Source organism: Macaca mulatta, chromosome 1, assembly GCF_049350105.2.
Source record: "Macaca mulatta isolate MMU2019108-1 chromosome 1, T2T-MMU8v2.0, whole genome shotgun sequence".
NCBI classification, from domain to species: domain Eukaryota; kingdom Metazoa; phylum Chordata; class Mammalia; order Primates; family Cercopithecidae; genus Macaca; species Macaca mulatta.
The window spans coordinates 28,992,968-29,011,609 of NC_133406.1; the positions used below are offsets into that span (position 1 = coordinate 28,992,968).

General features: G+C 41.9%; 1 non-coding gene across 1 annotated transcript; it reads left to right on the forward strand.

Moving 5' to 3' along the window:
* Positions 1-15,798: 15,798 nt before the first annotated feature.
* LOC114675332 (small nucleolar RNA U13) lies at positions 15,799-15,901 on the forward strand. Its single transcript, XR_003726384.1, has one exon. It is a non-coding gene; the product is annotated as a small nucleolar RNA U13 (small nucleolar RNA).
* The last annotated feature ends 2,741 nt before the right edge of the window (positions 15,902-18,642 follow it).

Genomic DNA, 18,642 nt, shown 5'->3' on the forward strand with positions numbered 1-18,642 from the left:
ATACAGCAAGAAGATGGCCATTGCAAGCCAGAAAGAGAGCCCTCACCAGAAACCAAACTGGCCAGCACCTTGATCATGGACTTCCCAGCCTCCAGAACTGTGAGAAATAAATGTCTGTTGTTTAACCACACAGTCTATGGTATTTTGTTATAGCAACCCAAGCTGACTAAGACAGAAGGTTTGCCAAAAGAAAGATTTCTAAAAGAGGGTGAACCCAAGCTGACTAAGACAGAAGGTTTGCCAAAAGAAAGATTTCTAAAAGAGGGTGAAGTAAAAATATAATGTAGAATATATCCTGGAGAAAACCCTTTTAAAGAATATTTTATTGTGGAAATCTTTTTAATTTGTAAAATGAGAGAATATAATGAATCCCTATCACCACTTTAAACAGTTATCAATATTCTGCCATTCTTATTACAAATGCATTCCCCTACATTCTTTTTCATTTTGCTTTGTTTTGTTTAGTGGAATATTTTTCTTTCATTTTTTTATATTAGTTTTTTTATTTTTATTAACTCACCACCATACTAATCAAGATGGTATTTTTTTTTTAATTGTTAATTTTTTGTTTTTTTGTAAATTCAGATTTAGGCCTACAGAGAAGATGGTGGAATACATATACTGTTTATTTGTTTGTTTGAGACAGTCTCACTCTGTCACCCAGGCTGGAGTGCAGTTATGTGATCTTGGCTCACTGCAGCCTCCGCCTCCCAGGTTCAAACGATTCTCATGCCTCAGCCTCCCGAGTAACTGGAATTACAGGCGTGTACCACCACCCCTAGCTAGTGGTGGAATATTTTTAAAGCAAAACCAAGATTTTGCATGATTCTTTTTGTTTTCAAGACACAGTCTCACTCTGTCACCCAGGTTGGAGTGCAGGTATGCGATCTTGGCTCACTGTAACCTCCATCTCCCAGGTTCTAGTGACTCTCATGCCTCAGCCTCCCGAGTAGCTGGGATTACAGGCATGCACCACCACATGCAGCTGATTTTTATAATTTTTTTGTAGGGATGGTGTTTCACCATGTTGGCCAGGCTGGTCTTGAACTCCTGGCCTCAAGTGATCTGCCTGCCTCAGCCTCCCAAAGTTCTGGGATAAGGTGTGAGCCACCATGCCCAATCCTTTTTTTTTTTTTTTTTTTTTTTTTGAGACAGGATCTCACTGTGCTGCCCAGTCTGGAGAGCAGTGGTGTGATCATGGCTCACCACAGCCTCAAACTCCTAGGCTCAGGTGATCCTCCCATCTCAGCCACAGGTAGCTGTGGCTACAGGCACACACCACCACACCTGGATAACTTTTTGTATTTTTTGTAGAGACAAGGTTTTGTCATGTTGCCTGGGCTGGTCTTGAACTCCTGGGATCAGGCAATATCCGCCTGCCTTGGCCTTCCAAAGTGCTAGAATTACAGGTATGAGCCACCACGCCTGGCCTTTTGCATCATTTTTACTTATAAATATTTCTACAAGTATCTCTAAGAGATGAGAATTTTTTAAACAACGTAATCACAATAACTTTGTCATATCCCATAACATTAACAAGAAATCCTTAGCTAGGCTAAGATCTAGTCCAGGAGAAACTTAATTTTATCAGAGCATTCATAAATGGATCGAGTTTTCAAGTGATAGATTTTCAATGAGACTAAGAATTTTAAAAGGGGGAAAACTTTCAAAATTAAAATTGCAATCTTATTCTTTCTCATATTGCTCTGCAAATATAAATCCGGGCACTCAGACTACAGAAGAGGTTAAAAATAGCCCTATGAATCAAAACCATTAATCATATCCTGTTATTTTTAGTTATCTGTTTCTTCCTGACGTTTTAACCCAACATCACTTTAATATATTTACTCATACTTTTTTAAAAAGAAGAATATTTTAGATCCATCATGAAAAATTTTGATCAAACGATAAATTTAAAGCTAAAGCAGGATGGTTGTCAAAGCCTGTGTCCATAACTTTGCATGAGACACTTAGTCATTTGGAAAGGCCTGTGTTAATAGTCTGTCCTATGACTCAATTATCTCCCACATAGAGATAATACAAAACACCCTTAAGATAACTCACACCTAGGCCGGGCACAGTGGCTCACGCCTGTAATCTCAGCACTTTGGGAGACCAAGGTGGGTGGATCACCCGAGACCAGGAGGTCGAGACCAGTCTGGGCAACATGGTGAAACACTGTCTCTACTTAAAATACAAAAAATTAGCCAGGCCATGGTGGTGGGCACCTATAATCCCAGCCACTCGGCAGCCTGAGGGAGAAAAATCTCTTGAAGCTGGTGGAGCAGAGGCTTCAGTGAGCCGAGATTGCTCCATTGCACTCCAGCCTGGGCAGCAACAGCAAAACCCTGTCTCAAAAAAAAAAAAAAAAGCAAAAAAACCTCACACCTAAAAATAAATGTAAAAATCACAAAACATAAATGACCGTTGGGTCACAGACGACATTACCCTCCATACTAAAAGCAGACACTAATAATGGCAATTTTGAGATAGCCTATAAAACACATGGCCCAGGGCCAGGGCACGGTGGCTCACGCCTGTAATCCCAGTACTTTGGGAGGCCGAGGCGGGCAGATCACCTGAGGTTGGGAATTTGAGACCAGCCTGACCAACATGGTGAAACCCCGTTTCTACTAAAACTACAAAATTAGCCAGGCGTGGTGGCGTATGCCTGTAATCCCAGCTATTCGGGAGGCTGAGGCAGAAGAATCACTTGAACCCAGGAGGTGGATGTTGCAGTGAGCCGAGATAGCGACACTGCACTCCAGCCTGGGTGACAGAGCTAGACTCCGTCTCAAAAAAAAAAAACCAAAAAAAAAAAATGTGGCTCTGAGTAAACTCTAAGTACCAGTATTTTATTTTCACTAAAATGTTTAGAAAGATTCTTTCACACATAAAAGATGCTCAACAGTATTTGTTGATTCGAATTAATATTGAAACTAAAATTTTCCAACATAGCAAGTATTGAATTTCACATTATGTAAAATGTAATGGATATGCATTATCCTGTATCCTGGAACTGAGTAGGGAAAAAAGGTTTCACTTTTCTTTTCTTTCTTTTTATTCATTCATTCATTCATTCATTCATTCATTTGAGACAGTGTCTTGCTCTGTTGCCCAGGCTGGAATGCAGTGGTGTGGTCATAGCTCACTGCAGCCTTGATCTCCCATGCTCAAGCTATCCTCCCACCTCAGCCTCCTGCGCAGCCAGGACCACAGGCACACACCACCACATCTGGCTAATTTTTAATTTTTTTGTACAAAGTCTCCTTATGTTGCCCAGACTGAGAAGCTTTTTCTTATACATTACCTGGACATTACCTGCTGTCCCAAATATGTACATTTATATATTCATATTCAGTGTTCACGCTGAATTTGTGCTTGTAGGGTGGAGACATACAGCATCCCTACATTACCCCCATTCATAACTTCCAGGACTGTCCACAGGATGAGCGATGATGGGGACATTTTCTGGAAATTGATAGAAAGGCACTTATCAATACTTCCTGTTTATATATCAGTGAAGTGTTGGTTTTTTTTTTTTTTTTTTTGGAAGAACACCCTACTTGGTAAGGATGTCATACCTCTCCAGAAAATTCTACTGTTGCCCTAGACCTAAATACATAGAAAAAAAAGAAAAGAAAATTCTATTTGCACCCTTTTCTAGCCTGAAATTTACCAGAGCTACATAGAGTTTACTTATCACATGTGTTCTAATTACATACCAGCATATATAAAAACACAAAATATCAGCCCACATCGTTTTCTACCAGCACACTTTCACTCCCAACAACAGTCGCATGATAAAGTAACAACACATGACCCTCCCCCGAAGTTTTAGGCTATGTTTTGCAGGAAGGATAATATGGGCAAATAAATTCATGTTAACCAGAACAAAAAACAAACCAAAAAACAAAAAAACTAATGTACCTTGATGCAGTTTTCCTTATAAGTTATGTTTATTCTTCTCCCATTCATCTTTGTGAATAGAAACAATGCCTTCATTAGTTTGCTCCCTCAGAAGAGTGTATCGGAATCACACGAAGAGTTTTTTTCAAAAAAAACACCAGTCCCCAGGATTACCCTTTATCAGGAACTTCAGAGAGTAGGACTCAAGAATCTGTTATCTTAACAGTTCCTCAGATGCTTTTTCTGTTGACCAATACCAACAGCATGTGAGAATTACTGCCCAGGGTACCTAGAGCAGCTTACACATATAGTAGTTGTATGTAAATGTTCAATGAATGAGTAAATAAACAAATGAATCAAAACTGGAAATGCACCGGGCTCGGTGGTTTACACCTGTAATCCCAGCACTTTGGAGGCTGAGACAGGCGGATCACTTAGGTCAGGAGTTTGAGACCAGCCTGGCCAACATGGTGAAACCCTGTCCCTACTAAAAATACAAGAATTAGCTGGGCATGGTGGTGGGTACCTGCAGTCTCAGTTACTAGGGAGGCAGAGGCATGAGAATCACGTGAACCCTTGAGGTGGAGGTTGCAGTGAGATGAGATCGTGCCATTGCACTCCAGCCTGGGGGACAGAGCGAGACTCTGTCTCAAAAACAAAAATAAATAAATAAAAATGTATTTGAAACACTGTGGAAATGAGCAACTCTGTGAGCTCTGACCACACCCGAGGCCTATTGGTCTATGAGTCTTCTAAGTATCTTGCTTCTTACATCATTTGGCCAGATAGATGCTGGCTCAACTCTGATCTGTGTTGCCTTATTCCATTTCACTCCTGAGCAGCCAGCAGGACCCTACCTCAAAAAACAAGCTGCTGAGCGTGTGGCTAACGCCTGTAATCCCAACACTTTGGAAGGCTAATCCCAGCACTTTGGGAGGCCGAGGTGGGCAGATCACCTGAGGTTGGGAGTTCAAGACCAGCCTGACCAACACAGAGAAACCCCATTTCTACTAAAAATACAAAATTAGCCGGGCATGGTGGTTGCATTCCTGTAATCCCAGCTACTCAGGAGGTTGAGGCAGGAAAATCACTTAAACCAGGGAGGCTGAAGTTGCTGTGAACTGAGATTGTGCCATTGCACTCCAACCTGAGCAGCAAGAGCGAAACTGTCTCAAAAACAAACAAACTAACTAAAAAACAAAAAAAAAAAAAAAAAGAAAGAAAGCTTTGCCTTATTTATCTCCGGACTTGTAAAGTAAGGAGATTGAATCCTAAATCCCAGTCCGCAGAAATGCCTACTGGCATTCAATATATTGCTAAAATAATTAATTGGAAAGCCATTAGGCTGAGAAGGCTGCAGTGCCTTGGGTTCCTACATAAGCAAACCAAAAGCCCACTCAGTGTACACAGTAAAACAAAGTATAAGCTTAAGCAATCAGAAACCACAAACTGGCTGGGTGTGGTGGCTCATGCCTATAATCTCAGCACTTTGGGAGGCCAAGGTGAGCGCATTTGCTTGAGGTCAGGAGTTTGAGACCAGCCTGGGCAACATGGTGAAACCCCGTCTCACTGGGCATCGTGAGCATGCAACTATAGTCCCATCTATTCAGGAGGCTAAGGTGGGAGAATCTGTTGAGCTTGGGAGGCTGGGCAGAGAGTGAGCTGTGATTGTGCCACTGCCCTCCAGCCTCAGCAACAGAGTGAGACCCTGTTTCAAAAAGAAAAGAAACCACAAGCTAACCATTAGAGACATTAACAATCATAAACTACCAACTCTAACCTCTAATTCGGGACTTTTCTCTTTAACCAAATATTTTATTTGTCTTGCTTGTGTGAGCACCTTATAAAAATTTCCTGGCCGGGCGTGGTGGCTCAAGCCTGTAATCCCAGCACTTTGGGAGGCCGAGACGGGCGGATCACGAGGTCAGGAGATCGAGACCATCCTGGCTAACACGGTGAAACCCCGTCTCTACTAAAAAATACAGAAAACTAGCCGGGCGTGGTGGCGGGCGCCTGTAGTCCCAACTACTCGGGAGGCTGAGGCAGGAGAATGGCGTGAACCCGGGAGGCGGAGCTTGCAGTGAGCTGAGATCTGGCCACTGCACTCCAACCTGGGCGACAGAGCGAGACTCCGTCTCAAAAAAAAAAAAAAAAAAAAAAAAAAAATTTCCTCATGTTCCCTCAGTGGAGCCCTGAATCACTTGTGATCTAGTGCCGCTTAATTTGTGAATCACTGAATGTTTAAATAAACTCATTAAAATGTTAAGGTGCTGAGGGCCAGGTGCCCTAGTTTGTGCCTGTAATCCCATTTACTTGAGAGGCTGAGGCAGGAGGATCATTTGACCCCAGGCGTTGGGGCTGCAGTGAGCTATGATTATACCACTACACTCCAGCCTGGGTGACAGAGCAAGATCCTGTGTCTGAAGAAAAAAATAAATAAAAATTTTATCTTGCTATGTACTGTTTACTTTGTATATGCTAGGCATAGCAGAGGATACAAAATAATTATAAACTTTGATACCTGCATGTATTAGTCCGTTTTCACACTATTAATAAAGACATACCCAAGACTGGGTAATTTATAAAGAAAAAGAGGTTTAATGGACTCACAGTTCCACATGGCTGGGGAGGCCTCACAATCATGGCAGAAGGCAAGGAGGAGCAATGCCATGTCTTATGTGGCAGCAGGCGAGAGAGAGTGTGCAGGGGAACTGCCCTTTATAAAACCATCAGATTTCCAAAACTTATGCACTCACGAGAACAGCACAGGAAAAACCCACCCCCATGAGTCAATTACCTCCCACCAGATCTCTCCCACAACACATGGGGATTATGGGAGTTACAATTCAAGATGAGATTTGGGAGGGGACATAGCCAAACTATATCACTGCCCTTGGATACTTTTTACATGTAATGTTGGAAAGAGGAAAAAATGTGTCATATCCTATGCTAAGAACTTTTGTTGACATCATTTAATTCATTCCTTGGAGCAATTCTATAAGAGGTGTGGTGGGGGGTGTATTATTATCTCTATCTCACAGGTTAAAAAAAAAGAAAAAAAAATCCCACAAAGCCTCAAGAGGTAGAATACCAGCTAAAGGTTATATATTGGCACAATTTGAATTTGAACTTCCCTGGCTCAGAACCCAAGCTATTGTTACTAATCAATTATACCTGCAAGTGCAATGGAAGTTACTACCCATTCAATATCTACCCAAGAAATATAAAGTATGCCTTTACTGTGCACTAGGCCCTGATGTAGATATAGATCACACATGGCAGACATTTAATAGTCACAGCAATGAGTGTTATGAAGGAAAACTGCAGGATGTTACACAGTAGCCTGTAACCAGTAACTTATCTTGGTCTGTTAAAGGAAAAATTACTCTGACACTTGTTAAAGACAGTAAAGCTGACTTTATTGGAGGAGGGCCATGGCAATGGGTATAGAAACGACTGTAATGAGGTCTTGCAGTGGGGGAAGGAGACTAGACTCAACTCTGACTCCAACAAAAACAAGGGAAATTTGTAACACGTAGCGAGATGGGAGTCAGTGGTTGGAAAATTACTTAGAGGGAACATCAAGGATAAGGGGATTTCTAGCTAAATCAACTTCATAGGATTATTGTTGAGGTTAGCCTAGAGTGGTAAGATATGGGGGTAATGAGATACCAATGGTGGGGAATTTTTCACTAAATTGATTTAGTGGGATTTTTGTTCAAACTGGATTCTATGAGGACAGAGAGGGAAACCCAGAGAGTTTTATTCAAGCAGAGGACTCAGAAGAGGCTGATTAGAGTTTTGGCAAAAAGAGAGTGTCTTTGGCAGGTCTAAGGATTCAGCAAGTAGCTGAATCCTAAATCCAGCAACTCTACTTTTTTTTTTTTTTTTTTTGAGATGGAGTCTTGCTCTGTTGCCCAGGCAGGAGTGCAGTGGCGCGATCTTGGCTCACTGCAAGCTCCACCTCCTGGGTTCACACCATTCTCCTGCCTCAGCCTCCCAAGAGTAGCTGGGACTACAGGTGCCTACCACCACACCCGGCTAATTTTTTTCTCTTTTTTAGTAGAGACTGGGTTTCACTGTGTTAGCCAGGATGGTCTTGATCTCCTGACCTCGTGATCTGCCCGCCTCGGCCTCCCAAAGTGCTGGGATTACAGGCATAAGCCACCGTGCCCAGCCACAACTCTACTTTCTAGTTTCATGATCTAGGGGAAGGAACAGTTTATTATCTGCAACATAAGGGAAATAATGCAAATTCTAAGTTTTGTGAGGCTTACCAGATAAAATGTCAAAAGCACAAAAACCTAACAAAAAGTAAGCGCTTAATAAACATTACTTAGCAATTACTTTAAACATATATATTAAATACATATTACATTTAAATATTCATTATGATCAGGTCTGGAGAAAATTTAAGATGATGCAAACGCAGGGATAAAAGCAGATGAAAATGAGGAGTAGAAACAGAGGAAGGAGCACAGGCAAAGGGCCTGAGGCATGAGAAGCAAGGCATCACGGAACTCGGTTTTAAGGTCCAGTCCTGCCTGGCTGAAAAAAAGAGAACCCTGCCAGGGGGAGCTGGAAAGATGGGTAAGGGACACACCAAAATGTCAACATGTATCAACTTATATACTTTAATTTTTAATTTATTATTATTTTTTTAAATTGAGATGAGGTTTTTGCTATGTTGCCAAGGCTGGTCTGAAACATCTGGGCTCAAATGATCCTCCCACCTTGGTCTCCTGAGTAGCTGGAACTACAGGCATGCACTGCCACACCAAGCTGACCTGTATTCTTTAAATATACACAGCATACTGGATGTCATATATACCTCAACAAATCTATTCAGCGTAATAAAATTGTAAGAAAAAATAAGTGACTTTGATAAAGACAAAGGTAAAGACAGCAAAACAAAATAGCAGTGACCTTAATAGTTTACTTAAGTGGGCCGGGCGCGGTGGCTCAAGCCTGTAATCCCAGCACTTTGGAAGGCCGAGACGGGCGGATCACGAGGTCAGGAGATCGAGACCATCCTGGCTAAAACGGTGAAACCCTGTCTCTACTAAAAAAATACAAAAAAACTAGCCAGGAGAGGTGGCGGGCGCCTGTAGTCCCAGCTACTCGGGAGGCTGAGGCAGGAGAATGGCGTGAACCCGGGAGGCGGAGCTTGCAGTGAGCTGAGATCCGGCCACTGCACTCCAGCCTGGGCGACAGAGCGAGACTCCGTCTGAAAAAAAAAAAAAAAAAAAAAATAGTTTACTTAAATGACATATGGTGGTGACTTGGATTACAATGGTGGCAACTGGAATGGGGAAAAAAAATAAGGGCTTGGCAATTGATTAGATATAGTGGATTTTCAGAATAAAGGAGAGAATGACATCTGGTGGATTTCCCTGATTTCTGGCTTGAGCAAACTGGATAGATGATGGTATTGCAGGCTGGCTTCCTTGGGGTAACAGTCAAATTAGCATGCAGAACACTAACTAGCATGTTTTAGGGACCACCAGGGGAAAAGAGGAGAGAGAAGCAGAATCAGACAGACTGAGCAGTTGATCTATGATAAGTCCCAATAAAGGCCTTTGCCAACAGTACATGGAGTTCTGAAACTGAAATGTCCCTTCAGAATGGTCCTCAGATGAGATAAAAGGCCCAGATCTTTGTACCCTCACACCAATCAGTCATTTAGATGGTGGACACCTCTGAAAAGAGTTGTGACCTTGGGCAAGGCAGTTCTCATTAGCTGAGGCAATCTCAAAAGAAGGCTCAGTCTCAAAGAGGGCCATTCTCACCCAGCACTCCCAAGAACTCTAAAATAAGTCATTCCTTCCCCAAGAGGGACCGGGCAGCACATCTCAGTGTCCACCGCCGTTGGTGGTTCTCTCACTGAGACACAGAACCCTTATTTCTCAAATGCGTAAAAACTTTACATATTTTAAAAATACAAGGGAGGCATGGTGGCTCACTCCTGTAATCCCAGCACTTTGGGAGGCCAAGGCGGGAAGATCACTTGAGGCCAGGAGTTCAAAACAAGCCTGGCCGATATGGCAAAACCCCATCTCTACTAAAAATACGAAAATTAGCTGGGTGTGGTGGTGCATTCCTGTAATCCTAGCTACTTGGGAAGCTGAGGCAGGAGAATCAATTGAACCCAGGAGGTAGAGGTTGCAGTGAGCCAAGATCGTGCTACGGCACTCCAGTCTGGAAAACAGAGCAAGACCTTGTCTCAAAATAAAATAAAATAAAAATCCCAAACAAACAAACAAACAAACAAAACCACAACCATCAGTCAAGTGCTATACTAGTTTGTTAATAAAATTTTAAATTTGCAGCTAGACACATGCCTGTAATACCAGCACTCTGGGAGGTCGAGGCAGGAGAATCCCTTGAGCCCAAAGTTTGAGACCAGCCTAAGCAACATAGTGAGACCCCCATCTCTACAAAAAAAAAAAAAAGAAAAAAAAAGAAAGAAAGAAAAGAAAAGAAAGAAAGAAAAAGAAAAGAAGGAAGGAGGGAGGGAGGGACGGAGAGGGGAAGAAAGAAAAGAAAAGAAAAGAAAAGAAAAGAAAAGAAAAGAAAAGAAAAGATTAGCTGGGCAAGGTGGTACACACCTGTAGTCCCAGCTTCTTGGGAGGCTGAGGCAAGAGAATCACATGAGCCTTGGCAGTTGAAGCTACAGTGAGCTGTGATCAGCCACTGCACTGTAGCCTGGATGACAAAAATAAATACATTTTACATTTAATGGTCACAAATGGGTTTTAGAATGCTTGCCTTCTGAAATCACATCATTGCAAGAATAAATCCCTAGTTTCTTAAGAGAATCATGATGGAGTTTCTGTGGAAGCAAAAACAATCCGAGGAAACAATACAGCCCTGCCTACTTCTCTCAACGTCTACTGCAGGATTCAAGCCTCCTCTCACTACTCCTTGGATTATCGTTATAGCCCCTAACACAGCTGCTCCTGTGCCAGGCAAACCATTCTTCACATTTCAGCTAAAGAAAGGTTTCAAACACTAATCATTTATAGCTCCAGCAGCTAGCACCATCACTGGTACATAGTTCACACTCAATTAATACTTGTCGAAGGAAAAAGTCACTAAGGAATAATATACATTAAGCTGTATTTCCTATGTGATATCAATAAAATTTACACATTTTATCTAGACTATGTAATATCCCAGTTTAAATCTAATCATTGGCTCCTATTGCCCTCAGTCATACAAACTCAGTTTACATGACTTTTTGCAGTCTGGTCTCTGATCATCTCTGAAGTTTTGCTTTTTGGCCCCCTTTTTCACCTTCCCCCCACCCCCTCCACCTCTTCCCTTTTACTTTAGGAACAACAGAGCTATCAAGCTGCTTTTTAAAATCCTCAAACATGCCATGTTCCATTTGGCTTTTGGGATCTTTCCATACACTGGTCTCTCTGCCTGAAACATTCTTCACCCTTCACTATATGCAAGTTAACTGCCTCCCTTTCCCCACAGCTTGCCCCATCACTTCCTGTCATATCTACACACACACACACAGACAGAACACGCCCTCACTCATAACATATATCCATATGCGTATCTAATTCCTATAAACTGTTGGGGATGAATTCTGGGCAGAAATGTAGTTATAAGCATTAATTAGGCTGCACTATGACCCACTTCCTCATAAGAGAAAGTCTCGTAACACTAGATACTGACCATTTGCACCTCGATATTTCCTACTGATAGGATTTCTAACATTAGAATAATTAGGCTTTTAAGAACCGCTTAAGGCTGGACGCAGCTGCACACGCATGTAGTCCCAGCACTTTGGGAGGCTAAGGTGGGCAGATCACCTGAGGTCAGGAGTTCGAGACTAGCCTGGCCAACATGGTAAAACCTCGGCTCTACTAAAAATACAAAAATTAGCCAGGTGTGGTGGTGGGCGGCTGTAATCCCAGCTACTTGGGAGGCTGAGGCATGAGAATCACTTGAACCCAGGAGGCAGAGGTTGCAGTGAGCTGGGATCTCACCATTGCACTCCAGCCTGGGCAATAAGAGCGAGTAAGAGCGAGACTCTATCTCAAAAAAAATAAGAACTGCTTAAACAGATACTGAATTTCAAACAGAACAGCTGACACCAACTAGTTTAAAGATCTCCACAGAGCAGCCTAGTTAGCACGAGAATACGGTTTCTTCATCTCCTGCCCCATGACTTCACTCTGCACTCTTCAACCCATCAACTATCTCTACACTTCAGCCCACTCTGAAACCCTTAAAAACCCAAGCCCTAAACTCCTCACAGCCATATGATTAAATCTTTCTCTGCTGCAACCCTGCATATTGACTTGCAACTGATCTATTATGGCTACATTCCCTGACCCCCACCGTCCCTGGAAATTTGGGTTAGGTGCCTTCCTTTGGACTCACATGGCACTTTTAATTCTCTCATCAGAGAATTTATCACCTGTGATGGTTGTTTTTCTTTGTCAACTTGGCTGGGCTACTATGTCAATATTTGGTCAAACATTATCCTGAATGTTTCCATAAAAGTGGTGTTTTGTTTTGTTTTGTTTTGTTTTGGAGACAGAGTCTCTCTTTGTCACCCAGGGTAGAGTGCGGTGGCCCGATCTTGGCTCACTGCAACCACCACCTCCCAGGTTCAAGCAATTCTCCTGTGTCAGCCTCCCAAGTAGGTGGGATTACAGGCACGTGCCACCACACCTGGCTAAATTTTGTATTTTTAGTAGAGCTGAGGTTTCACCATGTTGGCCAGTGTGGTCTCAAACTCCTAACCTCAACTGATCCACCTGCCTTGGCCTCCCAAAGTGCTGGGATTACAGGCATGAGCCACTTCATCCAGCCTATAAAAGTGTTTTTGTTTTGTGGGAGGGGGTGGGGGGGTGATTATATTAACTGTAAATGGATGTATTTTGACCTCCATAATGTGGGTGGGCCTCATACAATCAGGTGAAGGCCTAATAGAACAAAGACTGACCTCCCGCAAAGGAATTCTTAAGTATGGCAGCCTTTTGAGTTAAACTACAACTTGGTCTCTTTCCTGTCTCCAGTCTGTTGACCTATACATCCTATTGGTTCTGTTTCTCTGGAGGACTTGTCACTTTTAATCATAATTACTTATAATCTCACCCCACTCTCATCCCACTTGAATAGAATCTCCTGAGAACAGAAATTTAAACTGTTTTATTCATTTTTATGTCTTCTGTAGCCTGATATATCATGCCTTTTGTTTTGTTCTGTTCTGTTTTTAGACAGAGTTTCACTCTGTTGTCCAGGCTGGAAAGCAGTAGCAAGATCATAGTTCATTGCAGACTCAAATGCCTGGGCTCAAGAGATCCTCCAGCCTCAGCCTCTCAAGTAGCTGAGATTATGGGCACACACCTGGCTAATACATAGGTAATAGGGAATATTGTTTTATGTTTTTTATGGAATATTGAAATGAAGAGTTTCATTTCACTGCAATTCACCAAGGCTGTTAAATACTTTGAGATATCTTTTCTCAATTCTCTTTCAATCACTATTCTCCTTTCTCTCTTCTATCAAGACTGTGCCCTATGAAGTTAACAATGGTCCAATCTCCAGAGTATTGCACTAATTCCCATTTGAAGCAATTATCTCACTGAGACTCTCAGCAACTCATAGAAATATTTCTGAAATAATCATTTAATTAACCCCAGCAGACATAAGAATACAGAAGAGAAAGAGAAACAAACAAACCAAATAACCAAACTAGGTACAAGCTACTGGTGACATTGTAACATATAAAATTCTCTCTTCTACCACAAGCCTAAAAATTATTCAAAATACCTAATCCCAATGGTAACCAAAACATGTACTATCAATCCTCTCTTAATTACTATGAAGCAATAAAAGATTTGAAATCGGATAGTTTTATTTATACATATACCTAATTGGTTGGGCAGCAGATACATAAAAAGTTTCCTATACTTTAAGAAATGCTACAAGCCCCAGACAGAGTTTTAATTTTAGAAATAATTATTGAGCACTGTATTCATATTGATTAGTAATATCTCAAGGATTTGCTTTTTGGCCTAAAAAAAATCAAGAAATTACAATATTCTGTACCTTCAATTACCACCTGGCTATTTTCCTTTTGTAAATTTTTCCTGTTTTGCCTTTGTTGTGACCCCTTTCCCTTTGTGATCTTCCCCTTAGAATCGGTGCCTTTTATCGCTACTCATTTCCTGACTCAGGTGAACTTACAGCCTAAGGTAAAAATGGGAGACAGCAAAGTTTGTTTTCTCCGTCTCTCCCCTCTTTCCCTCCCTTCTGCCTGCAGCTCTGTGAGGGACTAAATCTTCCAGATATTCTGTGCTTATTAACAACACAGCACCCTCTTGACTTGGAATCCATAGCTGTAAGAACTTAGTTTCTCCTGTCAGCTAAGAAAACTCTTGGAAAATTTTTGGTGGACAGTAAATGCCAGGTAATCCAGACTTCATTAATTTATGACATAAGAAATAAATACAACTTTTAGCCAAACTGTCCCCTTTATTCAATCATAAAAAGAGTTTGCTAAGACAATAAACAGACTGGTAATTAAAATATTTATCAGCTGGGTGCAGTGGCTCACGCTTGTAATTCCAGCACTTTGGGAGGCTGAGATGGGTGGATCACCCGAGTTTAGGAGTTCGAGACCAGCCTGGCCAATGTGGTGAAACCCTGTCTCTACTAAAAATGCAAAAATTAGTTGGGTGTGGTGGTGGGCACCTGTAATCCCAGCTACTCGGGAGGCTGAGGTAGGAGAATTGCTTGAACCCAGGAGACAGAGGTTGCAGTGAGCTGAGATCACACCACTGCACTCCAGCCTGGGGGACAAGAGCAAGACTCCATCTCAGAAAAATAAAATAAAATAAAATAAAATATTTATGCTATTTGGCCTGCCACAGTGGCTCATGCCTGTAATCCTAGCACTTTGGGAGGCTGAGGCGGGTAGATTGCCTGAGCTCAGGAGTTCGAAACCAGCCTGGGGAACACGGTAAAACCCCGTCTCTAAAATAAAATAAATAAATAAATCAATAAATAAATCACCTGGGTGTGGCAGCATGCACCTGTAGTCCCAGCTACTCGGGAGGCTGGGGCAGGAGAATGGCTTGAACCCGGGAGGCGGGGGTTGCAGTGAGCCAAGATCACACCACTGTACTCCAGCCTGAGTGACAGAGTGAGACCCCATCTCCAAAAAAAAAAAAAAAAAAATTATCCTTTTATATATAATGTAAAATTTTACATATAATGTATAATATAAATATTATCATGTATTTAATATCTAGCCCCTCACAAGTTGGCCAAAGGCCTTTTTTTTGGGGGGGGGGAACAGGGGGAATGGAGTTTCGCTCTGTCGCCCAGGCTGGAGTGCAGTTGCAGGATCTCAGCTCACTGCAGCCTCCGCCTCCCAGGTTTAAGCAATTCTCCTGCCTCAGCCTCCTGAGTAGCTGGGACTACAGGCGTGTGCCACCACGCCCGGCTAATTTTTTTTATTTTTAGTAGAGATGGGGTCTCACTGTGTTAGCCAGGATGGTCTCAATCTCCTGACCTCAGGTGATCTGCCTGCCTCGGCCTCCCAAAGTGCAGGGATTACAGGTGAGAGTCACCACGCCTGGCCCATTTTTTTCTTAGTTTTTGTTTTTCCGGACCCCCCAAAGGTGATTTGTTGAAGCACTAGCAATATTTTTCTTATCTTTATTAGCAAATGTACAACATCTGTTGATGTTTATAAACTGAGATTACATTTTCATGCAGTATTTGGGTATTTTGGTTTTCCTTACACCAGGCTTATCATGTTTCACAGTTTTTAACTAAATATGGTTTGCTGGATCATTGATAAAAAGAAAACAAAATTGTCAAATGCACCTAAACACTTAAGAAACACAACTGCTGATCCTTTTGTAGTTCATAAGTGTGATGATTCGGTGTTCACATGCATGTATGAGATGTGCCGCCCTCAAACCTTGTTATGACGTGGTCCATTCCCCATCCGATGTGAAAATTTAAAAATTTTAAACAAAGAAGAGAGAAAAAAGGAAAATTACTACTAATAAAGTATGATACTTTTATGATCATTTTGTTTTTAACTACCATAAAATTTCAGTGCCTACAGGATTATGGAATCAATCACAATGAGAAGGGTAGAAACTCAATAAAATAATTAGCAAATAAGGCTGGGCAATCACAAAGCAAATAGGTCATACTGTTTGGAGAGTGAATTCGTTTTCAGTAAGAAACTAGTTTGCCTGATTCCACACCACCAATTGGAAATTTGATAATGTTACCCTAAAATGGTTGTTTAAATAGAAGCGTTGTAAATTAAATGAGAAGTTTTCATTCCATCTGTCATGAAGACATTTTCAACAAATTTGTCTACAATGGTGGAGTGTCAGGAGAAGTGCAAATAATCCAAGTCAAAGTAAACTATAAAAGAGTATTAGTTGGCTTTAGATATTGTACCAGTACAAGGAGACTTCAGTCACATTTTCCCCACTAAATTGGAAACAAAGGCAGTAAGACTGCTCTCTAAAAGTTAAACTTTAAGATCACATACATAGCTAGGAGCAGAAATAAGCAAAGCCACCTTTAAAACACACACTGGTTTGATTTAACTGTAACTTGATTTTTCTTGAAATAATATTGCTAAGCGGTTTGGGTAGCCATGGAAACAGAGAAAGTCATATACAGGGGCACTTTAGGGCCAGTGGCCATCCAAGTGCTGCTAAGGAGAGAAAGAGTACAAATCAACAGCTCAGCAGGATGTCCCCACCATATTGGAGATCAGTGCAGCCATTGGAAATTGAGAACTACTATTTTCAGAACAAAATTGTCCTGTTGTGAAGATAGATGAATCAAGAAAAGTCTATACATAAAACTCCACTTGTTCAGAATAGGTGTTCATCAAGCAACCTTCTGATAATACGCTGGTTTCCTGAATAGGTTTGGCTACACAGAAAATGCACTCAGAGGGGCCAGATACAATGGCTCACACCTGTAATCCCAGCACTTTGGGAGGCTGAGGCAGGCGAATCACACGCGGTCAGGAGTTTGAGACCAGCCTGGCCAACACGGCGAAAACCCATCTCTACTAAAAATACAAAAATTAGCCTGGCATGGGGGCGCCTTTGTGTAATCCCAACTACTCGGGAGGCTGAGGCAAGAGAATCACTTGAACCTCGGAGGTGAAGGTTGCAGTGAGCCAAGATCACGCCACCTGGGCAACAGAGTGAGACTCCATCTCAAAAAAAAAAAGAAAGAAAAAGAGAGAAAGAGAGAAAGACAGAAAGACAGAAAGAAAGAAAGAAAAGAAAGAGAGAGAGACAGAGAGAAAGAAAGAAAAAGAAAGAGAAAGAGAAGGAAAGAAGGCAGGCAGGCAGGCAAGGAAAGAAGGAAGGGGGAGGGGGAGGGAAGGGAAGGGAGGGGAGGGGAGGGGAGGGGAGGGGAGGGGAGGGGAGGGGAGGGAATGAGAAAATGTACTCAAGAAAAGACAACACCTTGGGTCCATGCTGGAACACTGGAGACATTCTCTTTCTGGCAAAAAGTTAAAAAAAAAAGAAAGAAAAAAAAGTATTGGCTTTGCAGTTGTGAGTGTTCAAGCATATAAATTAAAGCTCTTGGAAATTAATAACTTAATACATGTCAGTCTTATGACCTTGGTTAATTTAAGTTCATCTGATTGCTGAAGTTGTTCTCCACTGCTCAAGACAGATGTTTTGGCTGGGCGTGGTGGCTCATGCCTGTAATTCCAGCACTTTGGGAGGCCAATGCAGGAGGCTTGCTTGAGCTCAGGAGTTCGAAACCAGCCCAATCAACATAGCAAGACCTCGGCTCTACTGGGGGGAAAAAAAAAAAAAACAACAACGCCAGGTGTGGTGGCAAGCACCTGTAGTCCCAACTACTTGGGAGGCTGAGACAGAAGGATTGCTTGAGCCTGGGAGGTTGAGGCTTCAGTGAGCTGTGATCGTGCCATTACACTCCAGCCTTCGTAGCAAAGTGAGACCCTGCCTCAAAAAACAAAGAAAGATGTTTTTTGTGACCATGACACTGTAGACCAGATCCTAGAAGATTGTAGAAATTCACTAAAGTAATGCTTCCTTGTCCTCTTGTGGATGATCAGTGGGCTTTCCCCTGGCAATGACCCTACATCAATAAGAAAAACTTTTTCTTTTCTTCTTTTTAATTTTTTTGAGAGTCTCGCTGCAGCTTCAACCTCCTGTGCTCAAGTGATCCTTTTGCCTCAGCCTCCCAAGTCCAAGTAGCTAGGACTACAAGCATGTGCTACTATGCCTAGCTAGCTTTTTTACTTTTTAATTTTTTTTGCAGAGGTAGGGTCTCACCATGTTGCCCAGATTGGTCTTGAACTCCTGGTCTCAAGCAATCCTTTTGCCTTGACCTACCAAAGTATTAGTATTACAGGCATGAACCACCAAGCAAGCCCAGACTTTTCTACTTCAAATTAAATCAGTGGGGAGGGAGGTGTTCATAATTTACCTCTGTTTATTATTTCATTTATTTTAATAATGAATGAAATAAATGCTACAGTGATAATTCCATGGACATACACCAGCTACTGGCGGGGAAGATCGTTCAGACCAGAAGTGGTAAGAAATCCTTGAATTTTTAAATAAGTCATAGGTAGTTCACAAAGAGGACAAAAGATACCATTTACTAAACATTCACCACCTGTTCTGACATAATATTATCATCATTATAGTCTCCCACTTCCAGATACACTCA